We start from the raw sequence: 8896 nt of genomic DNA, 5'->3' as shown, positions 1-8896 counted from the left end.
CTCTCCCTTTATGCTGGTGACCTTATCAGTGACAGTTATCACAAGTTCACAACTTATGAAACTTATGTATTAGGGTCCGTTTGGATAGAATTTATTGCTGAAAACTGAAAACACTGTAACAAAATAAATTTTAAATGTGTAAATAATATTGTGGGTCCCATTTTTAATATATATTTTTTCTGAACAAAGTGTTTGTGGGTCTCATGAATAGTACATAAACAGTATTAAACAGTAATATACAATACCATTTGTTGGTTAAAAGCTGAAAATCCTAAAAAATAAAGTGAAAAGGAGCTTACAAGAGTTGAAAAGTCAACATATGCAGCTTGTTCATGCTACTGTAGCATGAACAGTAGCATCTGTCCCAGACGCCTGCAGTAGCAGAGAAAAAAAAAAAAGAAAAAGGAAGAAAATGTGAAAACGTTAAACGCAACAAATTTAATCCGTATCCAAACGAATACTTAAATGAAAGACCTATATTTTGGTTCGCTTAGACTTCAAGTTCGTCCTTAACTACATTCGAGTAATTAATTTCTTGGAGCCTTGGAGGACACTTTAAGAAATGCCATGTTATATACTATATAGTGTAGGTACTCAGCCAGCATCATATTCTATAAAAAAAGAGATTATCAAAGAGATTCTACAAAAAAAAAAAAAAATTGATTATCATATTCTATAAAATACTATCTTAGTTTCTAAATCATTACCACATTGTGCGTCCTCGGGGTTTGTTATCTTTGAGAATCGTTGTTCAAGTACCACATCGATTGGAAACAAAAGAGGAGAGCCCAACGCATTGGATAAAGCAGGTGCAAGGCCCACAGAGTTACGTATTTACCTGGACGGGGCCAATGGTTGATCAAAAAGGCTCATGGCCTAGGATGGGGACCTCCATTGCACTTAAAGGAGGGGTGCCCGCCTAAGGTCTTCTCGAGTGGAAGATCGTACGTCATTATTTGTTGCACCGAGGGTCTGCATTCGCGTGGCCCCTGCATAATTTATAAACAAAAATTTGGTCTCTAGATATTATTTGGATAGTACAGTATCTAACGAATTGATGAGTTTGGACTGTTCAGTATCTGGATTGTTCAGTACTTAACCAATGGATGAGCTAGGAAGCAAGGGATTTGGTGACACACCTCATGTGTCTGTATGTGCTTCCTAGGATTTGTAGTTGCAAAATTTAGATCCTGTACCTACTATTCGTTAGGTAGTCTTTTTAAAAGCTACCTGGCTATTTACTTACGGAGCAAACTTGCGTTAAGTTAATCATTTTTTCATTTTTTTTTTTTTGGTCATGTCCTTCAGATCTAAAAGCCAAAGTTAACATCTTTTTATTTTTTTTGGCCTTCTGCTTTAGATGTCAGTTAACATCCTTTTTTTCATGTTTTTTTTTTTTTTTTTTTTTGGCCGGGTCCTTCAGATCTGAAAGCCAAAGTTAACACCTTTCCTTTTCCTTTTTTATTTTTTTTGGCCTTCTCCTTCATATATCAGTTAACATCCTTTTTCCATGTTTTTTTTCTTCTTGTTCTTTATTGCCTTGTCCTTCAGATCTGAAAGCCAAAGTTAACATTTTCCTTTTTTTATTTTTTATTTTTTGGCCTTCTCCTTCAGATGTGTGAAAACCAGAGTTCATGACCCAGATTTTGAAGATCAACGTCCCTCTTATCACACTCTCAGAATTCAAGATTTTGAAGAAATCAAGATTTCAAAAGGAGGAAAGGGCTGGCTTGTGTGTTTCGCATTGTCAATTGAACGATTTGTTGGATGCCAATATCTATTTCTTTCTTTTTTCCTCTCTTTTCTAATCTCTCTTGATAATTTTTTTCCCGATCTAACACTTAAACAGTTAGAAAATCAATGGGGTTGCTAGCTTTTGATCTCAAAGATTTGAACTTTGGTTTGCAATTTGAATAGCTGGTTGGGCTCAATAAGTGCTGGCTTTGGTGGCTGACAAAGATACTAATCTTAATTCCATATTGGAGTGTGGATTCTAAATAATTACTACATGGGTTAATGATAATTTTTCCAAGAGAAAAGAAGGAGAGAAAGAAGGAAAATTCTAGGTCATGAACTTTGGCTTTTAGATCTAAAGGACACGACCAAAAAGAAAAAGAAGAAAAAAAAATATGGAAAAAGGATGTTAACTGTTAACACACGTTTGCGCCGTTAAGTGAATAGATAGGTGGCTAAATTTTAAAAGGGGTACCTAACGAACAGTACCTAAGGTACTGTATCTAAATTTTGCCATTATAGGGGAAATGAAATTAGTGTCTCAAATTATAATTTCAGGGAAGGACTGGAATTGTACTTTATCACATTATCCCAAATTTACCCCAACTAATACATGTCTCTATATATAAAAAGCAAAAGCGCCAATGCGCTAAAGCTACAGTAACAAAAATAGTGTTTCTCAAAAAAAAAAAAAAAACAGTAACAAAAATAGTAATTTGGTTTGTTCAGTCATTGCATTGTTTCGCTACCTATTTCTCTTTTTATTTATTTATTTATTTTATATATATATATATATATATATATATATATATATTTAGCTATTAGTTAATACAATAAATTGTCATAATATTTTTCACTCTTGTTGAGGTGTTAATTTCTTATAGGTCAAAATAAAATATCATATTAGAATTAACCACAACTAAAAATAAAGGTATTGTGAAAAAAGAAGTGTTATATCTATAATATTTTTCACAATACTTTCATAACAAAAGTATGAATGCGTAAAGCTATAGTAGTAGATACCTTTTTTTATTTTTTTGGTTTGTTCAATTTGCATTGTTCATTGGCCAAAAATTTTTTCGGTAATATCGCCTGATCAACTTGTTTTTTTTTGTTGATATATAGCTATTAGTTAACACAACAAATTGTTACAATATTTTTCACAGTTGTTGAGATGTTAATTCTTTATTGGTCAAAATAAAATATCATACTAGAACTAACCATAACTAAAAATAAAGGCATTATTATACTGATACAACAAATTTCACAATTAATGAGGTTTTAATTCCTTATACGTTGAAATAAAATAATAAAATATAAGATTGTGACCAACCACAATTGAAAATAAATATTTTGTAAAAATGTTGTAACACTTGTTGTGTGAATGTGTAAAAACTACTATAGTAACTGTAAGCGCACAATTGTACCTGGACCCAAAGACAATCACGGGCTCAGGCCCAATGAGCCTTAAACAATAAAATTTGTAGAGTGTGGGCTTGAAACCTAGATTAGAAGTCCTGGGAGTTTGATAACAGGCTTTTGTAAACAAACACAAGTAAATAACGATTGATAATGACAAGTGGGTCTCCTCAGAATCGTGCCGAGGACTACTACTTTGTTATTTCTCTTTCTTGTTCCAAGATTACCATTTCTCCCTCTTTTTTGGTTCTTTCCCCTCCTTTTATACTTCATTCCCTGATACTTTTTGAATAGTGACTAGAAGTTTCCATCTCACTGTTTAGGGGTCACCTCCTCATTAATGCGGCCAGGGAGGTAGGTGCAGAGCTTTTAATGCGGTGGTAGCAGCTTTTACTCTTGATATTTTCTTTCATACTGGTGCATCTAAAAGATTCAGGATGTCCCCTTTTAACCATTGGTCTTTCCAGAGTTGTGCTTTGACCTTCATAATGAACCTTTGAATTCTCTAGGACTTTTCCGAGGAGAACCTTGTCCTCGGCTGCATCCTCTGACCCTCGGCGTATGGGCCGACTCATAGAATTTAATCCTAGAGCAGGTCAGCCCTTCATGTTATAGCCCAAAGGCCCATAGGCCCACTTGGGTCCTTTTACTCCCCACAATAGCCCCTCAAAACTTTATTTTTCATCATCCGAGGAGAAAAATAGGGTTTTGACCCAACGAAGACTTCCTTCACACTTTATGTAGATGACCACACGTGTGAAGACCGTTTCGCGTTCCGGAAGGTGACACCTGGCGGTTTTATTTTCAAAAACGCGCGTATTTATTACTGTAGGTTAAACCCTGTCCCCCACGTTCAACGGTGAGATGAGCATTGAACGGTCCCTGTTATTCCATAAAAATTTGGGCGGGATAAACATAATTTCGAGCCTGCTTTCCGCACACTGTGACGCTTCGGGAACCTGCGCCTTCATTTAATTCATCAGGGACTAATCCCATCAAAACATCAGTAGACATACTTTACCCGCAGAAAAACCGTGGAACTCTGCACAACTTAAGATTCGTAAGTTTTTTATTCTCCTTTTCTTAACCTTTTCTCCTCGGATCTTGTCCTCGGCTATCCTTGTAGATATTTTCCCTTTTAGAGTTTAGTCCCTTGTCCCTCCCCGATGGGAAAGTTCAAGTGTCTAGTTGATACCGCCGCTGGAATGGAAGGCTTCAGAGCCAAGTATCACATTCCCGGCGATGTAGGCTTAAAGTATTGCCCGGCGGAAGCCATGGCCGGGTCTAGAAAGGAGGGAGAGGTTATCATCCCGATGATAGCCTTTGTAGAGGGTGGGATGACCCTCCCAATGAAGCCTGTAACTAGGGAGTACCTTCGCAACCACCGGTTGTGCCCCGATCAGTGCCTCCTAAACGTTTTTAGAGTTTTGGGTAGCGTCGATGCTCTAAACGAGCAAATGGGTCTAAACCTCACTTGGCACAACGTCGTCTTTCTGTACGAGTCCCATAAACTCTCCAAATCAGGTTACTACATTAAATCCCGCTCCAACGTCGTTAGGCTAATCTCCTATCTGCCCAAATCCAACAAAGGCATGAAGGATGACTACCTCATCGTCTCTAGGAACTGGCACGACGGCCTCCACTACCCAGTGGAGTGGGGAGATCCAGGTACGACACCTTAGGATTAACCTCCCTCCGCACAAATTCCTCTAACACTCACAAAAAATGCGTATTCACTTGTATTGATGTTTATTTAGGTTTATTATGTGTTGTGTGAATCTGACCACGTTCGTTTGCTTTGGTGTCTTTCTTTGCAGATAAGCAACACGTGCGCCCACACTTAAGCCACTGCAACGTTGCAGATCTCAACCGAGTACTGCGCTCCGAGGTGTTTGTCAGCGAGGACCTACAACTCAGGGCTGCTCACCTGATTCTAGGGTACAACCCCATTTCTTCGGACTTCCAAGAGATAGAAAACGCCATAGTCGCAGGTGACCGAAGGCGAAAGAAGATAAACGTAGCCCGGCCCCACTTTTTGGACGACCACGATCTTCCTAACAACCCTGACACCATACTGTATTTACAACCGATCGCTGCGGTCCCTCTAGCTACACACTCCCGGGCAACTGTTGTCCCGGAGGAGCAAGTGTCTTCTTCAAACACGCTAGACGAGGAGATAGAACAGTTCCAACTTGAAGACACCGACAGACCTCGAGGGAACCAGTTTGTTGTACTCTCTGACGAGGAAGAAGAAGCCACTGAGGCCTCTGGAATTGCAAGATTAATCGTTGCCCAACCAGAGGACGAATCCGAGGAGGATATGGACAGGATGAAGGGTCTCCTAACCAATAGAGCTGCGAAGGTTGTTGAGAGAAAGACGGGGGGGTCCCAAGCTCTTTCATCCTTGCCACCTCCCCCTCCTCCAGCTGAGCCAAAACTTCCAGCCGAGGATCCCAAAAAGAAAAGAAAAGGGGAGGCCGAGGGGACCGGCGGCAAGGAACCAAAAAGACCGCGACAATAACCGCCAGCCGTTCAGCAGCAGAAGCTGGATAAAGGCAAAGGCAGGGCCCCCTCAGTTGAAAGCGGGGAGATCAGGAATGAGGCCGAGGTGCGCCGAGCACCGGCTGCCTGGTCTCCTGACTTGAGGCTGGACGGCGCACCCATCTCTTGCCAATCCAGTATAAGGGCGGTTCAACAAGGCCATGCCCACCACTTAGCCGAAGTGTTGGAGCGCCCTCTTCTGCTGCCCAAGGACATGGAAACCTTGGAAAAAATAAGCCAGCCACAACTATTCCTCTCTTTAAAAAGGGATTTAGCGCTGGTAAGTTCAACCCTTTTAGGAAGATTCCACTTTTAACAATATCAGATTATTCATAAGTGCCTTGCTATATCTGACTTCCTCGCACTTTACTACAAGCCATTCAAGAAGTCTTCGTAGCCGAGAAATTTATAGAAGACACTTGGAAGAAGGCTAGAACTGAACTTGAAATCAGGCTGGAGACTGAGAAGTCCTTGGGCACAGCCCTTGCTGAAAATAAGAAGCTTACCTCGGAGGTGGCTGAGCTAAAGAGAGAGAAAAATGGGGCCGAGGCGAACCTAAAGACCATGAAGACCCAAATAGAAGGGCAGCGTAAGCTTCTTCGTGAAAAAGATGACGAGCTCTCCCAAGCCCAAAGGGAGCGCTCGGATTTGGAGAAGGAACTTGCGCGAATGAAGGAGGAAGCCGGCGCATTCCATCATTCTCTAGAAGTCGCCAAGCAGGTGAGTTATGAGGAAGGGGTAGCGGTCACCGAGGAGCAACTGACAGAAGCCTTTGCGGCCTTGTGCTGGGAGTACTGTCAAAAGGTCTGGGGGGAAGCTCTGAACGTAGCAGGAGTTCCTTTATCCTCGGATCTGAGGAAGTCCGAGAATGTTCGGCTTCCCCTGGAGATACAGGAGATTGAAGAGGCTCCCGCTGCTACTCCTACCCCTGAAACAACTCTTCCTGCTCTTCCTCACATGGTCCCAAAGCTAATTCCAGATCCTACAGAACCTTCGGGTTCCCATAAAGAAAAGGAAGGAGACGGGGATGCCGAGAAGGACCTGAGCCAGAATGTGGAGTCCAACGTCCCTCCAACAAAGGTAGCAGACAAAGGAAAGCAAGTGCTGTCTCCTTTTGAGCTAGAGTTGAGAAAGACCGAAGGCACCAGCACTTCTCAGCAAGACCCCCCTCCAAAAGCTTAGGACCTAGCTTAGGACTTCTCTTTTTCCCTTCTAAGATTATTTACATTCCATGGGCGTGGTACAATTCTTTCATCTAGGTCAGCTAGCCGATATGACCCTATGCCTGCTACTGAAACAATGCGATAGGGGCCTTCCCAGTTGGGTCCTAGCTTACCCTACGCTGGGTTCTTAGAGGTGCCCACAACTTTTCTTAGCACAAGATCACCAGGTGCAAGTGGCCTTAGCTTCACGTGGGCATCATATCTTCGTTTTAGCTTCTGTTGATAGTAAGCCATTTGAACCATAGCTGCCTCGCGTCGTTCCTTAAGTAAATCAAGACCTTTCTCCAAGAGTCCATCGTTGTTCTCCGGGCTAAAAGAACTTGTCTTTAGGGTAGGAAAACCGTATTCCGTAGGTATCATCGCCTCGCCTCCATAAGTCATGCGTAGAATGGCGTTTCTCCAAAGGGACCTCGCGCGGTGTGGTCCGATACGTCCACGTAACATGAGGGAGCTCTTCTACCCATCTACCTTCCGCATCGTCCAACCTCTTCGAGCCCGTTGACTATGACCTTGTTAATGACCTCGGCTTGTCCATTTCCCCGAGGATAAGCCGGGGTGGAGTACCCATTTATGATACCCATGTCACCGCAATACTTTCCCGAAAGCTTTGCCGTCAAATTGACACCATTATCCGATATAAGTGTACGTGGTTTTCCAAATCTAGTGACGATGTTCTTCCACACAAACTTCTTGGAATCAACATCTCTAATGTTTGCCAAGGGCTCCGCCGACCCATTTAGTAAAGTAATCCGTTCCTACAAGCAGCCCATCTTTTGTTACTCATCGCCCTTCTGATATGGCCCCGCTATGTCCAATCCCCATCGTGCGAAGGGCCAAGGACCGGAAAGGGGGTTAAGAACTCCTCCAGGTTGATGGATGTTGTGGGCGAACCTCTCGGCATTGATCACATTTCCTAGCGTAGTCTCGAGCCTCCCTCTCGCATATTAGGCCACCAATACCCCGGGTCGTGGCTCCTACGGGCTAAGCGGACCTTCCCCCAGTGTGGCTTCCACAAATCCCTTCGTGCAATTCCTCCAAAAGTGCTTCCGTTGAGTCAAGGTGCACACACAGCAAGTACGGTCCTAAAAAGGATCGTTTATACAGTATCTGATCCTCGGACAACCAGAAGCGTGGCGCCTTTCGACGTATCTTATCTGCTTCCGATTTGTCCTCGGGAAGGATGTCATTCTTAAGAAAAGACACGACCGGGTCAATCCAACTAGGTCCAGGCCTTACTAGATGGATGCGAGCAACATTGATGGGGGTAAGAGTGGGCTTTAGCAAATCCTCCACAAGGATAATCCTGGGCAAACCCTGAGCCGAAGATGTTGCCAATGTGGCTAAAGAGTCTGCGTGTGTGTTTCCATTCCTAGGAATGTGAGCCAAGACAAAGGAGTCAAATTCGGCTTGCCGACGTTTGACCTGGGCCAAATATTCCTGCATTCTGGGGTCTCTAGCCTCCATGGTCCCTATGACTTGGCCGACCACTAACTGAGAGTCCGAGAACACATGGATTTCCCTTCCACCCATCCTATGTACCATCTGCATGCCTACCAAGACTGCTTCATACTCGGCCTCATTGTTAGTAGCCGAGAAGGCCAATCTTAAAGATTTTTCGAAAACAATTCCTTCAGGGGACATTAGAACAAGTCCAACACCAGACCCTCTCTGATTAGCAGCCCCATCTACATACACTTTCCAAGCCGAGGGCACTGCGGCCGTGATCACTCCAACTGATTTTTCATCCATGTGTGCTTCTTTTAGAGTTTCTTTTAGAGTTTCTTCTAGAAATGGTTCAGTAAACTCTGCCACCAAGTCGGCGAGGACCTGACCCTTCACCGAGGTGCGAGGCTTGTATTTAACGTCAAAAGCCCCCAGGATGGTCCCCCACTTTGCTATCCTGCCTGAGTAATCAGCACTACGTAGCACTGCCTTGAGGGGCAGGGTTAGAACCACCACAGTATGGGACTGAAAGTAAT

General features: G+C 42.9%; 1 non-coding gene across 1 annotated transcript; it reads left to right on the top strand.

Annotated features, from left to right (window-relative positions):
- The first annotated feature begins 830 nt into the window (after positions 1 to 830).
- LOC142622957 (U1 spliceosomal RNA) lies at positions 831 to 993 on the top strand. Its single transcript, XR_012841994.1, has one exon. It is a non-coding gene; the product is annotated as a U1 spliceosomal RNA (small nuclear RNA).
- The last annotated feature ends 7903 nt before the right edge of the window (positions 994 to 8896 follow it).

Source organism: Castanea sativa, chromosome 1, assembly GCF_040712315.1.
Source record: "Castanea sativa cultivar Marrone di Chiusa Pesio chromosome 1, ASM4071231v1".
NCBI lineage: Eukaryota > Viridiplantae > Streptophyta > Magnoliopsida > Fagales > Fagaceae > Castanea > Castanea sativa.
The sequence above is the reverse complement of the archived record's forward strand: the minus strand, read 5'-3'. Positions and strand labels throughout refer to the sequence as shown.